We start from the raw sequence: 25,340 nt of genomic DNA on the forward strand, positions 1-25,340 counted from the left end.
TGCCAGCTGAAGCAACACCTAATAAATAGAGAGGCACTGATATAGCTATATGAATTCATGCCATAACTCTATGCTGCATAAAACGTAATGTACTATTATTACAACTAGACCGACCCTCTACTGTCACCTTATCTCATTTATCTTCATTTTGCTTCCTCCCATCCCTCTTTTCTTTGGGCTGTTCTTACTCTCTAATTCTTTATCTTGTCTTCTTGTATCCTAGATTTTGAACAAGTCTTTATAGTAACAAATATTCTTAAGTAAAACCCGACAATTTGTGCATACTGATGATCCCACACTGCATATACCTCCCAGTTATTTAAAACAAAATTCATATACAACTCATTCAAGTGTTTGTAAATGATGTAACTGATGTCAAGGATGTCTGAATAATGGAACTGTTGCTCACAAATGAAACTGGCTGTAAATGAAACAATCCAAATAATGTGTGTGATGTCAGTATAATGGAGCTTTTCTCCCTCTGCCTCTGCTGAAAAAGGGCAATGCTCATTCGGACTTTCCCAGTAAACAAATGCCAATAAATAAGTAGTAGAGTGTTTGACTAAGAAGAACTGATTTTCAGCAGGGGCTCTGGAAGGCAACAGCACAAAAATGTAATGCTTATGTAGATAAAAAAAAGTGGTTTACAAATGTTGTTCTTGACTACTTAGCAGATTCTTCGACCTCAAATCAGACAGGCATAGCTGTTTTCTGAAATAGTGTTTGTGATAAATTCCTTGACTTCTGATTTAGTTTTTAAACTAAACAACAAAACGCTTTTAAATTGCCTTGAGTTGAAGTAACACTTGGCATGTGGGAGATAGAAACATAGCTGGCTCTGTGAAGGTAATGCCCCCCCCTCTCAACTCTTAAAGTAAAGAGGGGGGGGACTTCTGCAAAACTTGCAGGAAGACAGTACAAAAGTACCAGTCCATGCCTCCCCCCCCCCCAGTTCTTTAAGTGGCACACCAACCAGGTGGCCAGATGCATGACACACACACGCTCCAGCCTTTTAGATCCCACTTCTTTGCCTTGCCTCTGACCATCCTTTCCCATACTGTAGTAAAAACAAAACAAAAAGAAAAATAATTTCTTCTGACCCTCCTTTCTCATACTGTAGTAAAAACAAAACAAAAAGAAAAATCATTTCTTCTTTTCAGCTATAGCAAACGACTTGTTACAAATGTAGCAAAGAGCTGCTACAGTTATACTCTGCCTGAACAGAGTGCTATAACACTTAGATTTCAGTTTAAAAAATAATGTCTTCTTTTTCAAACTGTATCAAACTGCTTATAGTTTGTGCCCTAAACACAGAGCAGTACAGTCCTCAAGTTTGAGTTTATTTTTTTTTCTTTTAAGCTGTAGCAAACTACTGCCTTCAGTTTAGACACACATGAAGAACTACAGCACTCAGGTTTTTCTGCAAATGCCACTTGTATTGCCCTAGAGTGTGATCAACATGATGGGTGGCTGATCGCACCCCCTAACACTTTTCCCCTGGGGCAGTTTCCCTTCTCACCCAACCCTAGCTATGCTACTGGTGAGAGAAACTTCATTCTGTAACACGGCTATTGTGTTATTGCAACAAGTGATTCTGCCTAAAAGTATAGGCTTCAGTTATAGATTCAGAGTGATGTTGAAAAATGTAAAGTTAGACGATATCCTTTTTTTCAACTTCATCCTGTATGAATTGCCATTTGTGAGTATGCCCTAAGGTTTGCATGGACTATGCTGCACAGAATATTTTTGTCTGTAGGTCTTGGTGTGATCTACCTGTCATCTTTAACGTAAATCATTTGTCTTCCGCAAACTGTAGTCTGTTGTTATGGTGTCCAGCTAAGCTTGCTGTGTTGTGGTCTCTCTGTTCCTTTAAGGTCCCTGCCATAGATAATTTAGTGATGTGATCCAGCCAGTAATTCAGAAATGATACTTCAGAATTTAATACACAGTTGAAGACGTTTGAATTTTCTTACGTCATATACACAAGTGGTAGCATTTGTAATTTAGGAAGTGAGTGGCAGCCACTACTTTGGCACTTCGGTAAGTTGGCAGTAGCAATCCTTGTGCTTCTGGCCATGCCCCTCCTACCAGAGCACATTGTGATGCCTAACAGTGGGACTCTGAGGGCATACCCAATGACCTGCACTCCTTCAGTTTTTTCTGCGACTTACAGTTTGAATATTTTACTTCATAGGAAATTAATCCCATAGTTAATGGCGAAGAAGTTAAACCTTCTGGATGTTTGTGCAGTTACTAAGCTACCAACCAGTACTGTTGAATGATTGTTTTTTTTTTTTTTTTTTGCCTGGTGACTTGCACAGCATGGAGAGTCATAAGTGTTGATACTACATTCTGATCACCTGAAGAAGGTACAGGAAGTTGGTGGCATACTTAACCTCTCAAAAGGTGGCATAACTGCAGGGTGCCAACACAAAGATCAGCAAAATATTCCCTCATATAATTTGTATACAAAAGCAGTAATGCAGGGAGAAAATACGCTTTAGCCAGTGTCCTCAACTAAGTTGTCTTTGGACTCTGTCCACCTCTTTTTATGCAGTTTGCGCTGTCTATTGGCTAGTGAAGAACTGAACCAGAACTGATGATGATCTTCGTGTTTCCCTGTTGCAGTCATCACATTTGGGTTATCCCTGCTAGGGTAGCCCGGCTTAGTATTTCTGGGTCGGTTGCTGTCACTTCAGGACTGACGTCAGGTCGTCAGTAGTATAAAGTAAGGCAGCTGACACCATTACATCAGTCTTTCTTGCCAAGGAGCCTGAAGCAGAAGCAGTTCTCACAAGTGCCAGTCGGCCGCTACCTGAGTTTTCGTTTTCCGACAGCAAATCTTCCGAAAAAAACATAAGGATAAAGACAGAGACAGACCGCACAGGTCCAAACCTACCGACGATGCTTCCGTTAAGCTAGTCATCAGTTCTCCGGTCCGCAGTGAGGCACTTTCGCAGCCCCTGATGCCCACTTCTGTGGATTCACAGGCCGCTACCGAGACCCTTTCAGAGTCCGGTATGCCGCAAAACTCTTCATCGACTAAGGATCCTGTGGTTCATAGGTTCATAGATCAAGTACTAGGCTAACTGCCCTTGTGGACCATTTTAAGCCTAGACAATTACCCCATGTGAGAATCAAACCCTGCACCTTGTATCTCTAAGGTAAACACCTTAACCATTGTGCCATCCTCCCAACCCCAGAGGTTGTCTCTACCTTGGATGTGTCTGGAGCCACTGAGCAGGCACCGGCTTCCGAAGAAGTACTTCACACTACCAATTCTTAACACAAACCGATGGCTTCTTTCTCGTCTACTGTTCTTTCGAAAACTACCAAGTTTCTAAGGCCCAGGGTACGAACCACACCCAAGACACTGACAACTCCATCTCAGGCACCTGCTTCCTTGCCTCAGTCTCAAATGCTTAAAATGGCAGAAGACCTTGTAATGCTGATCAGGGGAAGCCAAGCTACCCCTTCCAAAAGAAAAAGAGATTTGTCCACAGTAGTTTTATCTGAACAGGAGTCCGATGACTCTGAGGACTCTGATGCCTCTGAATATGAAGACATGCAACCCCTCTCTGCTTATGAGGATTCTGATGCAGAGGAATCCATTCCTTCAGCCTCTAAACCCGAGGATTTTTCCTTTGGGGAAACCGTTCATACTTAAGGGAGCATTTCCAATGGGAATGTCAGGACTATCCTCAGTCTAAAAAGAGACTCAGGGAATTCTTAGATCTTCCACATTACAGACACTTGATCATTCCTCCTGTCCTGGATGTTGTGGATGATGTTTTCATGGAATCTAGTTTGACTCCTGACACCCTCCCTCTTGCTCCCAGGAAACCTGACAGGTACTATGGAGTCCCCTGACTCTCACAAATTTATTTTCAGAAATCCTACTGCTGACCCTGAGGTTATCTCCCAGGGGCCTAAAGGAATTAAAGCAACTTCTGCTAAGAATCCCCACATCCTCAGGGATTCCCGAGCACTAGACAGATGGGGTAAAAAAGTATACACATCTGCTACTCTTGCTATTAGAGCACTAAATTGTCAGTTCCATATACTAAAATTTCAGCAGCATACCATGGCATTCCTCAAACAAAAATATCTTTTCCTGCTTGTGCAGAAAGTAAAGAGTTAAGAGTTAATGCATTCTGCAAATCAAGTAACTAAGCATACCTTATACTGTGGTTTTGATGCCCTAGAAGCATCTTGCAGGGCAGCAGTCACCGGTTCTGTCCTTAGAAGGCATGCTTGGCTTAAGGAACAGCCCTTGCCAGACCATGTCAAATCTAATCTAAACTATTGGCTGCACCCTTGCACAAAGACAAACTATTTGGCACCAAGGCAGAGGAGGTTCTAAAAAAGATGGAAGAAAAAGCTAAATTTATGCAGACAGTTAAGGATTTCCTGCAGGTCCAGCCACCCAGATTCAGTAGGCATTGCCCCTCCAAGCACTGGTCCTTTCCTGCCCCCTCCAGGTCAGTTCAGCCCAGACCCCGGGGAAGCAGACCCCCCCCAGACAACAGCCACAGGGAATGCAGAGATCAAAGCAATGGAGTACCTCCACTTCTAAACCAGGGAGTGCAAAGCCACCCCCTCATGGTAAGAACTCACAAGGACTCTACACTTCCACCTCCTCCCTCTGCCCACCTGCCCTTGCCCCTGGGAGGAGAACTCTCCTTCCACGCAAGCACCTGGGCCACCATTACCAACGAATGCTGGGTCCTCAACATAGTGCCCCAGAGATACAGATTTTCTTTCCACACTCTACCAACCCCAAAAGGGTGCCCAGATCTTCCCCCAAACCATTGGACAGAGGCCCAAAAGCAAGTCCTTTCCCTGCTCTCTATGAGGGCAATAGAGCATGTTCCTGCAGAACAGATAGGCCAAGGCTTCTACTACAGGCTCTTCCTGGTACCCAGAAAAGAGGGCACCTGATGCTCCATCCTCAATCTATCCATTCTAAACACCTCCCTGGTGATACCAAAATTCAAAATGCTCACCCTCTGGCAACTACTACCTATGCTATCCAAGGATATTTGGCTAGACATCCCAATCAGGGAATCATGCAGGAAATATACCTACGTTTCAGGGCAGGATCACTGCACTTTCAATTCTCTGCACTTCCCTTTGGCTTATCTACTGCTCCCAGAGTTTTCACAAAATGTCTGACTCCCGCCATTGTTTTTTGAAGGCAAGTAAATATTCAGATTTACCCATACTTAGACGACTGCCTAATTCGGGCAGACATTAAGGAGAAGCTGCTCAAGCACCTGGCCTTTGTAAAGGACCTACTGACCTCCCTAGGGTACACTATCACTGAAAAGAAATCCAAACTAGTACCCACCCAAAAAAATTATATTCCTCGGAGGAAGCCTGGACACAGCATCCCAGATGGCATTCCATACCCCAGAAATGCAAACTTACCTGGCAGCCTATTTCTCTCAACTAGCCACTAGACCCCAGTTATCTGCAAGGAAAATCCTGCAAGCTCTGGGATTCATGGCTTTTTGCATTCTACTCATTCCATATGCCAGACTGCATATGACGAAACTCCAGTGGTACCTAAAAAGCCTTTGGTGTCAACACTCTCGACCTGGAAACTATTACACCAATGATACATTGTCTAAGGAAAGATTTAAGATTTTCTTTGGTGGGCAACAGCATGCTACCACAACAAGGGACTACCCTTCTCACAACCCCACACCACCCAGACCCTCACCACAGACACATCAGACTGTGCCTGGGGTGCACACCTGGACGGCAGGTGCATACTGGGCCAATGGAGCCCACATCAAATACATCTGCACATCAACCAAAAAAAAGATGTTAGCTGTCCAGCAAGCATTGACAGCTTTCAGACCCCTTCTCTCCCCAGGGGCTCTACTGATCAAAACAGACAACACTACTGTGATGTGGTATATCAACAAGCAGGGAGGGGCTCACTCCTACCCCCTGTGCAGGCTCGCCATGACCCTTTGGCACACAGCCTCAGCCATGCAACTACAACTGTTAGCTTAATTCCTGCCAGGCTCTCTCAACTCTCTGGCAGACAACTTGAGCAGAAATCTTCTGGACCCACACGAGTGGCAGCTAGACCAAGAACCTTCACCCTTATAACTCAGAAATGAGCCACCCGGAAGGTCGACCTCTTTGCTTCCCACTCCAACCATCAGCTCAGCAAGTTATGCACCAAGGAGCCTCACTGCAGGGCCTGGAAAGTGAATGCTGTATCCTTCCAGTGGGTCAACCTCTTGATCTTTGCATTTCCTCCACTACGTCTCATTACGAGGGTACTGCTCAAAATAAGGGAGGAAAAACCGAGGACGATCCTGTTTGCCCCAGACTGGCCACGCCAGCACAGGTACCCACTGCTGTGCAGCCAGTCACCTCTGCCACCATGGCATCTCCCTCAGATCCCAACACTCCTGACTCAGAAGGAAGGAGAATTCATGCATCCGCAATGGCAGACCCTTAATTTGCCAGCCGGACGTATTCCCTGACCACTGTACAAGCTGCCAATCTCAGTAAACAGGTTCTAGATGTTATACGTGAGGCCAGACACCATAGCACTAGAAAGTCTTATGCTGACAAATGGAAAAGGTTCTGCACCTGGATCCAAGCTAAGGGAGCCGATACGGCACAGGCCTCCCTATCTCTCATCCTGGATTACCTAGCTGACCTACTACACAGTGGTCTATCCTTTTCCTGTATTAAAATTCATCCCTCTGTTATCTCTGCTAATTTCAGCACTGAGCAACCTCTTTTCTCACACCCTCTCATCAAACAGTTCCTAAGAGGGGCTAGCAACTTGAGGCCACCCAGAAGAGCACCCACCCCAGCTTGAGACCTAAACTTTGTGTTGGAAAATCTCACTCTGCTCTGCCCCCCCCCCACACACACACACACACACTTTGAACCAGCAGCTTCTGCAGAGTTAAAGTTTCTCTCATGGAAGACAGCCTTGCTTCTGGCCATCACGTCAGCAGGAAGAGTGTCTGAGCTACAAGCACTAATAGCTGTTGAGCCCTTCATCATTTTCCATGCTGACAGGGTCTCCCTCAGGACTAACCCATCCTTCATGCCAAAGGTGGTGTCTAGTGTGGATCTCAACCAATCCATTCATTTGCCCACCTTTTTCCCTAACACACAAAACAAGGGGGAAAGGATACCACACTCTCTAGATGTGCACAGACAGCTCAGATTCTATCTAGACAGAACTAAATCATTTAGAAAGACTGATCAGTTGTTGGTCAGCTTTGCTGCAGGAGCAGAGGGCAAAGCCATATGGAAACAAACCATTTCCAAATGGATAGCACACTGCATCTATTTCTCCTACAAGCAACATGAGAAACTTCCCCCAAGGGGTCAGGACACACACTATCAGAGTAACCTCCACCTCTGCAGCTTTCCTCAGAGGAGTCCCCACCAGAGACATCCTGGAGACTGCAATATGGACATCTGTTCATACCCTCACCAAGCATTACCACCTGCCTATCCTCTCCAAATCCAGAGCAGGCTTTGCCACTGCAGTCTTGCAGGGCATCCTAGCCAGCCTCCAGTCTTCTTGACTGCCTCCACCCTATTCATCAGCTTTGGGAATCAACCCAAATGTGATGACTGCAACAGTGAAACACGAAGACCATAGTACAGTTGTGTACACTTACCATAAATGTAGATGTTTGAGTGTATTCACTGTTGCAGTCCTGATTTCCCTCCCTCTATTCCCCCTTGTCTCTCTCTCTCTCTCTCTTCTTGCAGGGAACATTTTGGTATTTAATTTCTACTGGTGGAGTTCTTCCACCATGTCCTAGCTCCCACTTGGGGGCTCCTGACAAGGCAAGAAAAACTGATGTAATGAGGTCAGCTGTCTTACTTTATACTACTGATGACCTGTCGTCAGTCCTGAAGCGATAGCAACTGATGCAGAAATATTAAGCCTCTGGTATTCGGGCCGACTGAGTGCTATCCTGGCAGGGATAACCCAAATGTGATGACTGCAACAGTGAATACACTCAAGCATCTACATTTATGGTAAGTGTACACAACTGTACTTTTAGCTGACAGTACTGAAGACAGCCAGAGAGGCACCCCTAGAAAAGTACTCTCAGGGGAAAGTCCCATGCTTAAAATGCTAAATTACCCATTTTTGACTGGTCTGTTTGCTTAGAATGAAGCTTTTTTTTTTTTGAATTTGCACAATGAAGGCTTGTGCTTGAACTTCATCTAAGGGAATCCACAACTTTCACCCCCCCCAGTCAAACAAACTTTCTGGCTTCAGTTAAGTGAAGTCCTGCAACTTCTTCCAACGTAGTGTGCTTGCAAGTATTCCATATGCAGATATGTGTACACTATTCAATGTGTTGTGGGCAATACTCACATGAGTGTAGGGCTGCATGTTTCTGGAATGTGTCTAATGCAAGTATAGGGCCCCATGCAGATCTGTCATGACTTTCTCCTACCTCTACTTTGTATTTCTTGTCTGAAATCTCTTTGTCAGATACTGAATACCTCCTTGCTTGCACTTGTCCTCTTGCGGCAGGCTGCTCTTTTCAGGGTTGAAGGTAGGTTTATGGCGCCATTTCCTTTTTAACTGTATCTGGGAAGTGGATTCTGAGAGTAGAAAGGCCCTTGTTTTAAGCACAGAGAAGGATGATAAAGTATCTCTTCCCTGTAGCTCTCCTTAGATATGTCCTGCTTTAGAGAAACCCTCCTCAGCTTATGAGGGCCCACCGTGGACTGGCTTTCAGCTTTTCTGCTGAACAAGTGTTTGGAAGCTTTGGGTCATCCTGTCAGTGGAATCTGTTCTCAAAGATATTACTTTTGCAGCAGAATGCATCTGCATTTTGCTTCTCTTACTCCAGAAAAGGCAGTTGCTCCCAAGGAACTTGTTTAGAGTACCATTCAGACTGAACATCCCAGAGCAGATTTCTTTAAAATCTCTGTGGTTTACTGTAAGTCTTTGAGATCATCCATCAGTTTTCTGTATTGCTCCCAGGTAAAGTATTTTTTCAGGGCTTTAAATGTGTGGTCAAGGAACTGTTCTCTTTCATTCATGTCATAGGGCAGTGTATTAGTCTTTCATGCCTCATTTTTATACCTCCCTGGTGGAACATGCTGAAGAAAAACTGACAGAAGTCCTTTACTCTGGGATTGAGAGGTCTCAGGATAGTTTTGGACTTCCAAGATGGATGGGTGCTGATCAACAGATTTATTGAAGCCCTCCTAGTCTGAATACGGAATATGTGGGGAAAAAAGCCAACAAAGCTATCTATCTGAATAAAATTTGCTTACAGGTTAGTCTTAGCTGCCTGAATGTCAGAAAAGAAGAAATCTGGAGAAAGAGAGGAAAAAATCTGATGGAGTAGAGCCGTGCAGCTATTCAAGAAAAAGCAGTTCAGGTTCCAGCTTTGGTGCAGGAGGTAGTTTCCAATAATTTAGAGAAAAATAGTAAATGCATTTAGAGGTGTTTAAAATAAGTGAAACACTGGATGAATATAGAAAGTCAAATGAGAAATGACTAGAAAGATTATTTGAAACTTTAAGTAGCTATTCTGATTGAGCTGGTAAAACTGCAGAAATTAGAGATTGAAATGAAGGAAAGACTAGATGAATGAGGCTTCTCAAGAAGGGCTCTTTGAAAAAAGTAGTAGGTTAAGAGAGAGTACCCAAAACAAACCTCATATTTTCTGCTTTACGAAATGAAGAAATGCATTGCGTTAGTTTTACAAAAGTACACAAAAGAAACAATTGGACAGGTATTCCATAGTGGGATATAATTGAAAGGGCACATAATGTGTGTGTTTCTAATTTGGCCATGTGAAAGCAGCCAAGACCTAATTAGTAAAGATACAGTCATACCAACAGAAAGAGATGATAATGACAAAGTTATGGAAGATGGGAAAATATTAAAAATAGGCGGGACACCAGAGTGTTTGTAGAAAATGAATCATTTTTCACCATGCAGGAAATAAATAAGTTTATCCACACAATCATGGGACATCAAGAACCGTGTGTGTGTGTGTTTCAAGTTGCTGTAGCCAACTGTTTTTACAGTATTTTTTTCCTGGGGGATGCAAGACATTTTTGAATACAAAACAGGCTAAAGCAGAAATAAAATGTTTAGCCAGCAAGCTGAAATGAGCTCTGCTTTCATTGTTCATGACTATAGCAAAGCTCATAGAGAGAACTTGCCAATGGAACCTTTTCCATTGTTAGGGGGAAAAAAAGCTCAAGAGCTGACTAGTAAAATCAGGAGTACCTTCAGCTTGAACCAGAGACTAATGTAGGGTGGTTGAATTCATGAGGAGGATGACCAGCAGTAACGTGAAAGTAAAAGATGGAATAATTGTAAATTGTAATTTCCATAACATGCAGTTTGGACATGAGAACCGTGTTTCTGTAAGAAGTAGTAAAAGACTGGAAGTTTGTTTGGCTGAGCTAAACTGGTGAGAGGACTCCAAAGCATTATTCCAGCTTTAATTTAATGTTTAGAAATACAATGAATTGACTAAAGATGTAACTGTAAGTAATTAAAAAAAAAATTTTTGTTCTCAGTAAAATGTGTATAATTTCTTGAAGTAAACTGCATATTATAAAGTAGTTATGTATACTATGCAGAGATGTTTTAGTGGCGACTTTGTGATAGTGATATTAAAGCAATTACTTTCCTTGACTGTAATTTATCCAGGGTTTATATTATAACAAGGCTGAATAAAAGCAATATAATGTTGTGATCTTAGGCTAATAGGTGGAGATGCAAAAGTGTACTGATCATATTATATGTGTATTAAAATATAAAAATTTCCCTTATTTTTATAGAGGTGAAAATACTGATTAATGTTGCTTACCCTGCAGACAGTGGATTTTTTTTCCTAAGCAAACGATCTTGAAAATGAAAACTAGGTATAAATCCCTGTTACAAGATGGAGGTTGGGAGGGTGGCCTAATGGTTAAGGTGTTTGCCTTACAAACACAAGGTGCAGGGTTTGAGTTTCACAAGGGATAATTGGCTAGGCTTGAAATGGCTCACAGGGGCAGTTAGCTTAGTACTAATCTGTGAACCTGTGAACCTATGGGTTGCCAACTGACTCACTGACAGAACCCACACTGTGAAAGTAGCAGACTCCAAATCCGACTTCAGACCAGTAACAAGTGGACTACCACAAGGTTCAGTCATGGGTCCTCTCCTGTTTGGTATCTACTTTTCAGATGTACAGGCTAACACAGAAGGTCTTTGGCTAACGAAGTTTGCAGATGACTGCAAACTAGGAGCCATAATCAAAACTCCTAACGATGTGGACATCCTACAAAAGTACCTCACTGAGACAGATGCCTGGTGTCAAAGCCATGGCCTCAAGCTCAATGCCAAAAAGTGCATTGTCATCCCTTTTGGTAAAAACGCAGTACCCATGCGCTAGCACATAGGTGGTAGTCTGCTTAACACCGAAAGTGTGATGAGACCTTGAGACACAGGTGGACAGTAGTCTCTCCTTTGATAATCACATCACCACAGTAGTCAGGAAATCCTTCTGCATGGCACACCTCATCACAAAAGGTTTCTCATCCAGGAAAAAAGAGGTCATTGTTCCCCTCTACTCATCAGTCATTAGACCCATTATAGAGTACAACGCTCCTTTTGGTATGTACCTCACAAGACATTACAACAACTGGAAAGGCTGCAGAAATACCTCACAAAGAGGATTACTGGCCTCAAACAGATGCCCTACACAGTCTCAAAAAACTCCAGCTGTACTCAGTTGCATAATGCCTACTCAGAGGCGATCTCTGCCTAACATGCAAAGCTGTGTCAAACCCAGAGCTGTTGAACATGCTCCACTTAAAGAAATCACAATCCCTTCGAGCTACACGCTGTAGGGACCTAAACCTTGTCACCACAATAAACATAACATGCTGGAGGGATAGATTCCTGTTCCAGAGACGTCCCATACTCTGGAACAAACTACCTGTCTATATCAAACAAAGCTCCTCATTAGCACTCTACAAGAAAAATCTTGATGATTGGATGGGAAATAGGAAATTCACCCTGGGGATCACCTCTGTGGCTCTGCTCGACAAGGGTACAGGAAAATAATTTTCTTGGGTGGTGAAAGCCAGGGTACCTTTTTGGCTGGGCTTGTATAGGCCCTAGGGCTAATAGCCTAGTACCCCCCTGTGAACCTAAGATAAATGTCAGTTTCCATTATTTGAAAAGTGCTTTTTTCCAAGTGCCAGCAGTTGGAGATGGGAAGTCTGTAGTTGCAGACAATTAAGCAAGAAATGATTGAAGAATATGCTCTGAGGCATTTGTATAATAAACATCATGATTAGTATTTGTAGTGGGATTGGAGAGCAGTTCAGTGAAAATAAATCAAAGTTTGATAATGAGACAAGTGAATACCTTAGCAAGTTGTTGCATTGATAGCACTCTTAGTATTTAAATATTAAACATAACGGTGTGTAGTTAATTTATTGCTAGCAAATGCTAAAAAATCTGTTAACTGAGGACATGCAAGCTGCTTTTCACATTTTGGAGGAAAATAGAGAGAGGACAAGGATAGATGGTATCTGTGCATGGGGAAACACATGCGCTAGCAGGCACTTAAGCATGATTAAACCTAACTTTAGAATAGGTAAAGCATGTGGGTGTAGCTGTCTGAGGTAACTTCCCCAATATGGAGTGATAGCATCCCTTTTTGGAAAGTGTGCATAGTTTGATGCGTTGGTTGGGAGATGAAAATGTATTTAGTTTCTTGAGTGTTTTACTGAATCAAAATTCTGAGAAATGTGACATTGCTTCAAATGGAGATTAGAAGCATCTGCAAGCAGGATCAACCAAGCAGTAATGTCTGCATGCAAATTGTGAACATTGTATTCAAGGAAGCTCTTGCAAAATATGTGAAATCAGTAGTTTCTCATTTTCTTTTATTGCAGAATGTCAGTGCCTTTGCTGATATAGACAAAAGTAGATTACTGGATTATATTAAGAAATTTAGGGAGAAAATAGTAAAGTTACAGGAGACACATTTTTAATACAAATAAGCATGTGAATTTGGACTTCAAAATGGATTTTCATTAGAGTTTCAGGGACAAAAGAAAAGAAGATTAATATTGATTGTGAAGGGGCTTCAGTGATAGAGTAGGAAATGAAAGACAATAATGATAGATTTGTTGTAATAAGGGGTTATTGGCAGAGGATGATGGTTACACTGGCATATATTTATATTCCACATAAAACTACTGTTATGGAGCATAGGAGAATTTTAGAAGAAATATTGGCATTCAGCAGAGAATATTATTTATGGGAGGGGACTACAGCTTGATTTGCAATAGCGAGGAAGTGACAGGGGTTCCTGGAAAGGAAAATATAAGAAGAGGGTAGATTGCTGAAGAAATATGAGAATATTTGTAATGGAAGATATGAATTTGCTAGCAGGAGCTCAGACAGAATTTATATATTTTCTAAAATGTACACTAACTGGAGTACACCATATACAAACCACATTTCACATGGGCATGGGTATTTAATTGAAAACTTTGTAATGCATTCAGTAACTATATCATACCATGCACCAGTAAATACTAAAATAAAAATCAGACAGCACTGGGAAATCCAAAGTAACTTGATCTTTATTAAAAATCCAAAAATTAAGTGCTTTCATCCACTTCAGTAGTAGACTTCTTCATAATAAAACAAAGCACACTTGCCGCAGTGGTGCAACAGTAGCATTGTTGCCTCACAGCAAGAGGTTCTCCCGTTCAATTCTTGGCAGGAGCGCCTTCTGTGTGGAGTCTGCATGTCCTCCCTGCGGTTGAGTGGCGTTCAAAAGACATGTTTGAATGTGAGTGCCTTCGTTGAAGGTTGGGCATCAGGCTGGCACCTCGGCACCGTAAAAATCTACTGCCAATCATTAGCGGACCGGAGTTCCGCTGTGGCTACCCCTAACCGGGAAAAGCTGAAAGAAGAAGAACAACACTAAAAATGCTGTAACACCATTAAACAAACTAACTGGCACCCCCCCCCCCCACTAAATATAATGAAATGATGGCAGCAATTTATCAAATTCTGCCAAAACCATTTAAAGTCATACAACACAAAAATGTGCTAGAAACATAAAAAATGTTAATTTAGCTTGCAATACTCAAAAACTACTGTAAATATCAAACCAAATTATATCTGTGAGGCTCAACATTTTAATTCGATAACAATGGAAACGGCATAATTTGGCCCAGGAACACTAGTAGCATCAAGCCAGAGCTGCCAAGTCAATACTTTATGTAACAGTAAATTCTGCCAATTGCCATTTAAGTCATCAACTTCAGTTTTCTCCAAAATAGCAAATTTAAACATACTAAACCTCTTACATCCGAGTGCATGCCTCACCAATGCACTTTTATTGTCTTTCCTATCAAGACCGTATATATATATATATATATATATATATATATATATATATGTGTGTGTGTGTATATGTTGATAAATCCGTTTATTCAAAGAATTATTGGTCTTGCTAATATAAAAAGATGCACAGGACTGACATCTAGTGAAGTATACAACCCTAGAGGTATAACAATAAAATCTACCCACTTCGAGCTGTTGCTTAATTTTGTCCCATAATGGCCCACTGTAATCACTTTCAGTGCAACCACATTATTTATATCAGCCACATTTGTAAGTTTTAAAATCACCACTATGTGACCTTCTAAATGGTCTCTCCAACATTCTTTTAAAATTAGGACGATTCTTATAAATACATGATGGAAAACCCACAAAATGTCCTACAAAATCATTTTGTCTCCATTGTTAGCAAATTAAAATATCAAGCCTCCAAATTTAATTTGGTTTAATATGTTCAGTCCTTTCTGAGTTTTTGAGTATTGCAAGCTAAATAAACTTTTTTATATTTTTTATGTTTCTAGCACATTTTTGTGTTGTATGAATTTAAATGTTTTTTGCGTGTTTTGATACATTGTTGCCATCATTTCATTATATTTAGGGGGTGTCAGCTTGTTTAATGGCTTTATGGCATTTTTAGTGTGCTTTGTTTTATTCTGAAAAAGTCTACTATTGAAGTGGACGAAAGTGCTTAATTTTAGGATTTTTAATAAAGATCAAGTTACTTCAGATTTCCCACTGCTGTCCTGATGGTTTTTGGATTACTTGGTACTGTTTTTACAATCATTGTGGTCACTTGTCCGGTTTGGTTTTATATTGGTTATTTTCGACTGCTACTACGATGTCAGCCCAGGTTTCTAAGGACTTATTTAATGACAGCCCCACTGCAGAACTTTCATCGTTGGTTGGAGACCTGAATTTATTAATTCAGCAACTAAGTCAGATATTATTGCAGTCTAAGATGTCAGACTTGTTGCATTCCACTCAGTTGCAGGGTGCTTCCAATATACTATGTAGGGACGAGCGTGTTGTTGAACAACCTGTTGATGTTAATGATTTGTCTAGGATCTCTCAAATTAACTTTGCCGATACTGTGAATGTACACAAATGGTTGGACACTGTTCATGTATTGGAGGAGAATAATTTTATAAGATCTACGAATGGTCATTATTTGACATTGGATCAGCAAATTAAAGAACTGGACAGAATTTCATACAAATACAAGGCATTTCAAATGGATAGTTATTTTTTAAATGAGTGTGCAGAGGCAACATGTGCCTAAAGGACTTCAGGTATGGAAATTTCCAAAGGGAGTGGAGGAGAACACCCCTTTTCATATGGAGCTGTTGGATTTGTTTGACCAGACTAGACTCCAGCTCACTAAAGTAATCATCAATTAGAATGTAAGATGGTCTATTTTAAACAACAGATCTCCTGCTTGGTGGCTTCAATCACAGGTAACTTAAAATTTTCTCAGTACAGCATTACTTTTAGTAATATTTTTAAGCAAGCTGATAATCGGGTGGTGGTTAATAAATGTAAAAAGGATAATTAATTAGAACGTGACAATCAAGAGTATGCTAATAAGTCTGCTTATCTCAAATTAAAGTAATCTCATTCTGTTTTTAAGGATTAACCACAAAGCCACGGGTGCTGAGAATTTTCATTATGTTGAGGGTGATAAGGTTGATGATATCCCATTAGATCATGTACCTTTGAGACTTTCTGTCCAGATAGGGGACAGATACAGGACTGTGTCAGAGAAGAAGGCACATTGGTCGAACAAATGGAACACACACTCCAATATAGCCAGGAGGTGGTAGCTTATGCATCTCCATGACAATTTTCTGCCTTTGTCTCTGTGACCCAATATTACAGTTTTAATATATATAATTACACTATTTTAGTTAGACCAGAGCATTATGGTTTGTTTTTAAAATGTTTCTCACTTATACCATCAAGTCATGCCAGTGCAGAACACACATTGACTGATCTAAAAATATTTACCCGAAGTTTGAATTTGAAAGTTATTATGAGTAATGGGGGACAGAAAGACACTCTAGTTGAAACATGAGTGTATTCAGTCCACCCCTTCATCCAGTCATCGATAGTTTTGAAAAAATGTGTGTAAAGGAGATTCGAGAGTTATTGGGTACTAAGAGAAGATGGAGGTTTTATAATTTGACTAAGTAGGAGATGAAAATTTTGGATACCATTGCGTATAACAACAGTATCAGCTGTATGAAACCAGACAAAGAGGTGGCCTGGTAATTCTGGAACTTATGGATTACACTGCTAGAATGACTAACATCCTTATGAACAGTGAAACATGCCAATTGGTTTCTCTTAATGAAATTAATATTGCATATGCATCTATCAACATGTGGTTGGAAGAATTACTTTTATTTAAGGATGTGTCTGTAGACTTGCACAATTTTTAAGGATTACTTTTCCAACAATACCCAATATCTTTGGTATACCAAAGATCCATTCTGATGTATCAGACCCACTGCTTTGTCCAGTTGTGTCAGCCGGTGGTTCTGTTACTGAACCACTGGCTAAGTTTGTGGACAAAAAAATTAAAATCTCTATTTAACAATGCTCCACATATTTTACATGACTCGTGGGATTTTGTTGATAAACTAAAGAATGTTGAAAGTGTTAAAGGGTACCTTTTGGTTGTACTGGATGTCAAAAATCTGTTTTCTGTCATTCCTTATGAAAAGGGGTTAGATTGGTTTGGTGACTTGATCTTAGAATCCAAAACACTTTCTAGTAGTGACTACAGGTTAGTTATGGATTTTGTGGAGATTATTTTCTCCAGCAACTATTTGTACTTTGGTGAATATGTTAAACAGCTCTCCGGTGTGGCTACGGGAGCAGTGTGTACTCCCACCTTTGCAAATGCAGTGTTAAAATGGGAAAGGGAGAAGGAATTCACATCGGAGTTAAATCATCATTGTGTGTTTTATTGCCGATTTTGTGGAAGATATTTTTGTTAGTGGTCTGGCATTCAAAAAGAGTTGAATGACTTCATTACTGAATTGGAACACTCTACTGTTTTTTTTTTTTTTTTTTTTTTTTTTTTTTTTGAGTCTTTCATTTTATATGGAACAGAATTGTGCACATTTTATGGATGTGGAAGTTATGCATGGAAGTGAAGGAATGTGGTTTACATCTGTTTACTGCAAACCCACATACTGTAATTCTTTTCTTCACTTCGAGTAGTCATCCTTTTCATCAACAGAAGGGTATTTGAATAGTGAGGTTAACTTCTGATGATGATAAATGTTAGCTGCAGTTTGATCTATTGCAGACAATGTTATTGGATTGAGTCTACCCTGGTGAATTAATTGAGAATTTTCATCAACAAGTTTGGTCAGAGAGATCTGAGAAGTATGCACCAGTAATACAGAAAGGCTTGCAAATCAGTAGTGTTTTGTGTCTTTCGGCTTTTCCCGATTAGGGGTCACCACAGCGGAACTCCAGTCCGCTAATGATTGGTAGTGGATTTTTACGTACCGGGTTACCAGCCCTGATGCACAACCTTCAACGAAGGCACGGGATGGAGCTAAATATGTGAATGTTACAAGACAAGACTGTAATCTGGTAGTACACTGTTCGCTTGATTCATAAGATATTAAGAACATTGTTATTAAACATTGACCACTTTTACAAAAGGAAAAAGATTTTGTAGAACATTTTGTGGGTTTTCCATCATGTATTTATAAGAATCGTCCTAATTTTAAAAGAATTTTGGAGATACCATTTAAAAGGTCCCATAGTGGCTACAAATGTAGCCGATGTAAACAATGCAGTTACATTGAAAGTGGTTATAGTAGGCCATTATGGGACAAAATTAAATAACTGCTTCATGTGGGTAGATTTTATCATTATACCTCCAGGGTTGTATACCTCTCTAGATGTCAGTCCTGTACATCTTTTTATATTGGCAAGACCAGTAATTCTTTGAATAAGTGGATTTATCAACATCTACATATATAAATATATATATCTATATATATCTATCTATCTATATATACATATATATATATATATATATATATATATATATATATATATATATATATAGTCTTGATAGGAAAGACAATAAAAGTGCATTAGTGAGGCATGCACTCATATGTGAAAGGTTTAATATGTTTAAATTTGCTATTTTGAAGAAAATTGAAGGTGATGATTTAAATGGCAATTGGCAGAATTTACTGTTACCTAAAGAATTGAATTGGCAGCTCCAGCTTGATGCTACTAGTGTTCCAGGGCTGAATGATGCCATCTCCATTGTTAGCGAATTAAAATGTCGACCCTCCAAGATTTAATTTGGTTTAATATGTACAGTTGTTTTTGAGTATTGCAAGCTAAATTAACATTTTTTTTATATTTTTTATGTTTCTAGCACATTTTTGTGTTGTATGACTTTAAATTGTTTTGGCAGGATTTGATACATTCTTGTCATCATTTCATTATATATAGGGGGGTGTCATTTTGTTTAATGCTATTATGGCACTTTTAGTGTGCTTTGTTTTATTCTGAAGAGGTCTACTATTGAAGTGGACGAAAGCGCTTAATTTTGGATTTTTAATAAAGATCAAGTTCCTTCAGATTTCCCAGTGCAGTTCCAATCGTTTTTGGATTACTTGGTATTGTTTTTATGATCATTGTGGTCTCTTGTCTGGTTTGGGTTTATACTAAGATAAAGGTGCAAGGCAATGAAGTAAAAATAAGAGACAAGAGTGTTAGAAGTAGGTAGTAGAAATGATTTTAGAGTTGTTAGGAAAGACAGATATTTCTTCAGAAAGGATAGCGAAGGAGTGGGATAAAAATGAAATGGAGTTTAAAACTATGGTACAAATGAGAGAGAGAGAGATGGAAAAGAAGTAATAGGAAGAGGGGGAATCTAGCAGATCAAGAAGAAAAGCAGTTGTTGACTTCTAAAGGGAAACAAGTGAATATTTGGATAAAATGCATGAGTTTAGAAATGTTACTGTTAAGCAAGTATTTTTACAGCAGCTACAAAGCACAAAACTGCACAATGACTTTGGTAATGTAAAGCAGGAGTTATTGCCAAACCTAGGGAGTCTATGACAAAAAAAATTTGCAAGAGATCATGTAGATGCATGAAAGAAATTTTGGAAACTCTATGAAAATTTCTATAAAGCAGAGGAATGAGAAACAAAAGGGAAAAAAAGGAATTACCTGTGAAAAACTTAATTATGTTATGGTTAGAAGAAGATGAGGCTTGAGAATTAATAGCTAAGACAGGATGGGGTAAAAGTGATGCATAATTGATCAACAGGGAATAATTCAGTGATGAATAGTTTTCCTGTGGAAGTCTGGAACTTAGACAAAAAAGTGATGGAGATTTGTAAAATTTTGCTTAACGTTTTAAAAAGGGAAACTGTAAGGGACATCTTGAAATACAAAATACTTCAGATCGAGTTTCATGTACATTAATTTGAATGTTGATACAGAGTATGATCATTTTTATTTCGCTAAATGTATCTTAAAAGTGAGATAGTGCTTCGAGGCCTCAGATGTTTCAAGTTCCTCAATAGTGTGGAGACTGGGAGCTCATTATATAACACACATTGCCAAATATACAGTGATACAGGCCTCCAGGTCTTGAAAGTATTAATTGAGCACAACTGACAGAAGATGGCAAACATTAATGAGGAAACCAAGACCCTCCTCCACTCCATCCCTTTGCATCCCCACTTTAGCCAGTTAAAATACCTGTGGAATGGGATCCAAGCCAAAATTTCCCACCACACACCCACCATTATTGAACATAAAAAAGAAAACTGGCTGGGGACATGCAGCAATATAGGGCTAAGACAGCATATCCCCACCCTGGAAAGAAGGTCAAACAGAAGCAACTAGGAGCCTTCACTCTGGGTACGTCTGGTTACCAACCACAGGACCACCGTAGAAGCTCTAACACCACCAGTAATATGGGTTCCAGTGACTTCCTGCCACCAGAGAACCTGCCCAGACCATCCAACGAGCCATGCTATCTAGGGGGTCCCCGAGCAGGACCAATTGGCGCCAACCTCAGACCCCCACTACCACAAGCCCCAACCAAGGTTTTTATTCCCCTAACATGGATTCACCACTCCCAACAGGACTCCCGAAATAGGGAGGGGGAGAGGACAGAGAACAGCGGAAATGTGGAAATGACCACTGGAACTCCCACCAGTGACAATTCAGCAGGGTACCATCTTTGATATGGTGCTAGAAGAAGGTACCCTTTTGTTACTGAAAAAAGGGGTCAAATTTATACCAGCCCAAAGAGCCTATGTTACAGATGTTATCTTAGATATCAAAGTTTTTGCTAGAAAATTGAACCTAAAGTTTCTGTTAAATGAAGTTAATGGTAAAGTGCATGCTACTGAATCTATAACATGCAAAAGTCTTTTCAACTCTGCCTTAAATAATACATTAGTGCATTAAATGTGTTCACCAAGATGTGAGTAAGCCAGATTAGGGACTCCCTCACTAGGATGCCCTCCAACAACTGGTTCAGCTTGACAAAAGATGAACGCACAACTCTCCGCACCATGTGCACTAGCCCCAACATTTGAATTATGGAAGTGGTCAAAGGAGCTGGCAGTGACGTCATGAACCAAGACACATTTCTCCTCAAAATGAAAGAATGTCTCCAAGGAGATCCATGTTACAAGGTAGTTACCAGCCACCAAGTAAAACAATCCTTCCTCCAAATTGAAGCAACACTCATCCACCTGCTGCATGAAGGGAGCATTAGCACCCAAGCACTAATATTTATGGAAGTGGCCTTTTACTGCTGTGTACATAACCTAAAGGGTAGGACCTAAGCATGTGCTGAGCTGGTGGTCAGTGGTGTCAATCACACTAACCCCACATAGATAGAGAACCTGCTAGCAGATAGGTTTGGTGAAAATTCCACTCCCCTATCCCCTCCTAAAAACAAACCCTTCCCCAAACTCCCTCCTCCCACCTTGCATATCTGAAAAACAGGTCCTCAAAGCCCTGTCCAAGGCAAAGAACATGGCCTCAATAGAACAAGATGACATCCTAGGCTGTCTTCTGAATAAGCTAAAACATGAATTATCATCACCACTATGTACCCTTTTCAGTCATAGCCTAACCACAGGCTTTGTCCCTGCGAAATGGAGAACAGCTACAGTTATTCCCCTCCACAAAGGTGGCCTAGCAACAATCCCAGGGAATTACAGACCCATAAGCCTGACCGGCCTCATCTGTAAGGCCATGGAACATAATATGTACCTCATAAATAAAGACATAGGTAACCTCCAAACTCTGCATCCTACCCAATTCGGCTTCATGAAGGGCAGGCAGATCTTGCCTCTTAAATCTGGTGGATTTCTTTGAAAGTGTGATCAGGGCCATTGATGAGGGCAAAGCTGCACACAGCACACCTTGCCTTGGCAAAGGCTTTTGACACAGTCCCACATTCAGGCATTGCCAATAAACTTAGCAAACTAAATGTAAACCTCTTTCTTGTAAGATGGGTTGCCAGCTGATTCAGAAACCGGCCACACACTATTAAAGTGGGTGACTCCACATCAACCAGCTGGCCTGTTTACCAGCAGGGTGCCACAGGGGTCAGTGCTGGGCCTACTGTTTGGTATGTACTTCTCAGAAGTTCAGGTCAAAACTAAAGAGCTGTGGCTGACCAAGTTTGCAGATGACTGCAAACTAGGTGCAATCACTGAATCCCCAAATGATGTCAGTATACTCCAGGAGGGTCTCACACAGACCAGTGACTGGTGTATTAGTCACGGTCTCAAACTGAATGCAAAGAAATGCATCATCATTCCCTTCAGCACAGTGTCCCTTCACACTATCAAATCAGCAACAATACCCTAAGTACCCATGAAGTGGTAAGGGACCTGGGATCACAGGTTGACCATGACCTTAACTTCGACCACCACTTGTCTACCATTGTAAGGAAAGCTTTCCATGTAGTTCACTTGATTAGTAAAGGCATTGCCTTGAGAGCACAAGAAGTTATAACCAACCTATTCTCTGCACTTCTGTCCCATAATTGTGTATAAGGCCCCATTTGGTATGTACTGTAATAAGCACCTGCAGCAATTAGAGAGACCTCCGAGGATTCTTACAAAGAAGATCAAGGGCCTCCAGCATGTGCCTTACACGGACCGACTAAATTCCCTGTCACTATATTCCGTATCATTTAGACTTCTTAGGTAAGACCTATGCCTGGCCTGCAGAGCAACCCAAGACCCAAACCTAATGAACTTACTGCATATCCGTAAATCAAATGAGTCTAGAGCTACTTGTTCCAAGGACTTAAATATGGCATGTGACTTAAATCTGTCCCTTCAGCATGTCCTATTTATCTCTCAGCGACTGCCACATATGTGAAATGGGCTACCAATTCATGTGAAACAGAGCACCTCTATGACACTGTTCAAGAGGAACCTGGATGAGTGGATGGGGCACTGTAAATTCTTACTGGGGATAGTGCCCACAACCCTCCTGGACATGGGCAGTTATCCCTAAATGCAATCTTCGGTGTTAACTAGTACTTCTAAGGTATTATATTGGGTTGAAATGGTAAGGCTTAAAATGACCTCCGGGTCGATAGCTTAGTAATTTCCTATGATTCTGTGGACAAACCACACCTGGGGAAATTGTTCAGGATCCCCAAAGTCCACAAAAACACTTCAGCCCCCCCCCCCCCCCCCACTTCAGGCACATCATATCCTCCTGGTGAACCAAAACAGAATACATCTCCCAATTCCTGGACTCCATCCTCAACCCCATAGCCCAGAAGTCCAGGTTTTACCTCCAGGATCCATGGTTGTTCCTGAACTAACTCCACCAATACCATATTACAGCCCATCACCAAATGCTGGTTACCTTCGATATTGTGGCCCTGTACACCAGCATCCCACACTGGGAGGGCACTGACCTAGTTAGTGACTACCTCCTCAAGGACACCAAGTTAGGTAGGAAAAGGATCAGCACTATTAGAGAACTTCTACTCATAGTGCTAAACAACAATTTCTTTGCTTTCGGTAAAGAGATTTACCAGCAGACCAGAGGTATAGCTAGGGGGGCAAAAATGCCCCCCGCTTACTCCAGTCTATTCCTTAGCTCTTGGGAAGATGCCAGTCTCACTCAAGTTGCAGGATTTGAAAAGGTGCATCTATATAAACGTTATATAGACAATGTCTTTTTCATCTGGCAAAGGTCCAAACCTGAACTACATTCTCCTCTGCAACAGCATTCCCTCCTGGAGTTCACCTAGTCTGGGAAGGGCTCCCAGATTCACTTCGTTGATGTTGAGATATCACTTGATAAGGACATCCTCTCCTTTCAATCCAGCATCCACAGGAAGTCCTCCTTCCATAATAACTACCTTGACTACTATAGCCAACAACCCCACTTCATGAAAAATAATATTGTCAAGGGGCAGTGCATCAGACTCAACTGCATTGTAAGCAGTGACTGCACCTTTTACATGGAATGTCTACTCCTGGAAGGGTCTATATTAGATAAACGCTTAAATGTTCGAATCTCTAAAGGTCGACCTTTAGAGATCGAACAGTTAAGTGTTCGAATATCTTAAAAAATTTAAAAAAAATAAATAAAACTAAAACAAAAAAAAACTAAAGAGTGTAAGCAGGGGGGCAAGCCACCCTGCACCCCCACACTCCCCTCTACTTAAATATACCAACTCCAAGATTGCGCTACAGTGTAGGGAATGGGAAATTTCCTGTTTCCGCTCTGCCGTGCACTGAAGTGCGATCTCAGACTTGGTATATTTAAGTAGGGGGGTGTGGGAGGGTGCACGGGGGCTTTCCCCCCTGCTAAAACCCTTTCAGTTTAGCTTTTTTTTTCTTTTATTACATTTTTGAACATTTAAATGTTCGATCTCTAAAGGTCAACCTTTAGAGATTTGAACATTTAAGTGTTCGTCAATGTAATATAGACCCTCCTGAAACAACATTTCCAGGAAAGACACTACCCCAACTGGGTCGTAGATGCCCAAATCCTATCAGTCATGACCCATTGGCACAGCAAATACCTCCCCATCCTTAAAAAAGGGTTCTCTCCCAAACCACACAACACCACAGACCATAGTTTAAGGTTTTTGCTGCCCATGTCCCTAGATGCTAGCTGCATAATGGTCATCACCCTCAATAACTGGACTCTTTTGGAGAGCGACCTTGACCTCTATAGGGTACTTGAACACTGCCTCACCTTTTGCTACAAAAGAAAACAGATCCCTCAAAGCCTCCTTTGCATTTGACACCAAATTCAATACACCAGCCCCTGGAACACCCATGGGCATGTGGCACTGTGAACATTGCTATTGGTGTGAATACATGCTCACCACAAATGCACTCCACCTTCAAACACCTAACTACGCAATCCAAATTCATGGTCTTTTTGACTGTGAATTCGGTAACGTGGTCTACCTATGTGTCTGCACCAGATGCAATGCATACTACATTGGCAGGACCACCAGAAAACTATAAGAAAGAGTTAGAGTACTTGCGAGCCATAAGAAACTTTGGCCCAAAAAATGCACAGGCCAAGCACAGCACCCAGTGCACCAACTTCACTAGTTTTAAATTCACCTCCATGGAAGGGGTCTCCCTACCTTTCGCGGATCCCAAACCCCTGCTCGAGCTCAAAGAACTTAAGTGGCAGGTACTACTGCAGGCCGACATGCCCCCTGGCCATAATGGATATCTTAGCTTTTATACAACACCCTTAAGTGGCAGAGGTAGGATGTGACGTAACCGCTTGGCACCTTTTCGTTTAAATTCACATCCCTTAGTTAATTCACCACATTTGTGATGAAGTTCAACTAACCAATGTAGGATGAATTAAAGCACTCAAATGGATTCTTTAAACTAATGGACTTTTTAAACTTTAAACAAAATGG

At 41.0% G+C, this 25,340-nt stretch overlaps 1 protein-coding gene across 3 annotated transcripts in view; it reads left to right on the top strand.

Annotated features, from left to right (window-relative positions):
- The window catches only part of GRAMD4 (GRAM domain containing 4), a 2,037,033-nt gene that overhangs the window by 1,737,081 nt on the left and 274,612 nt on the right, over window positions 1-25,340 (top strand). The window lies entirely within an intron of this gene.

Source organism: Protopterus annectens, chromosome 11.part0 (genome assembly GCF_019279795.1).
Source record: "Protopterus annectens isolate FY-2018-M chromosome 11.part0, PAN1.0, whole genome shotgun sequence".
NCBI classification, from domain to species: domain Eukaryota; kingdom Metazoa; phylum Chordata; order Ceratodontiformes; family Protopteridae; genus Protopterus; species Protopterus annectens.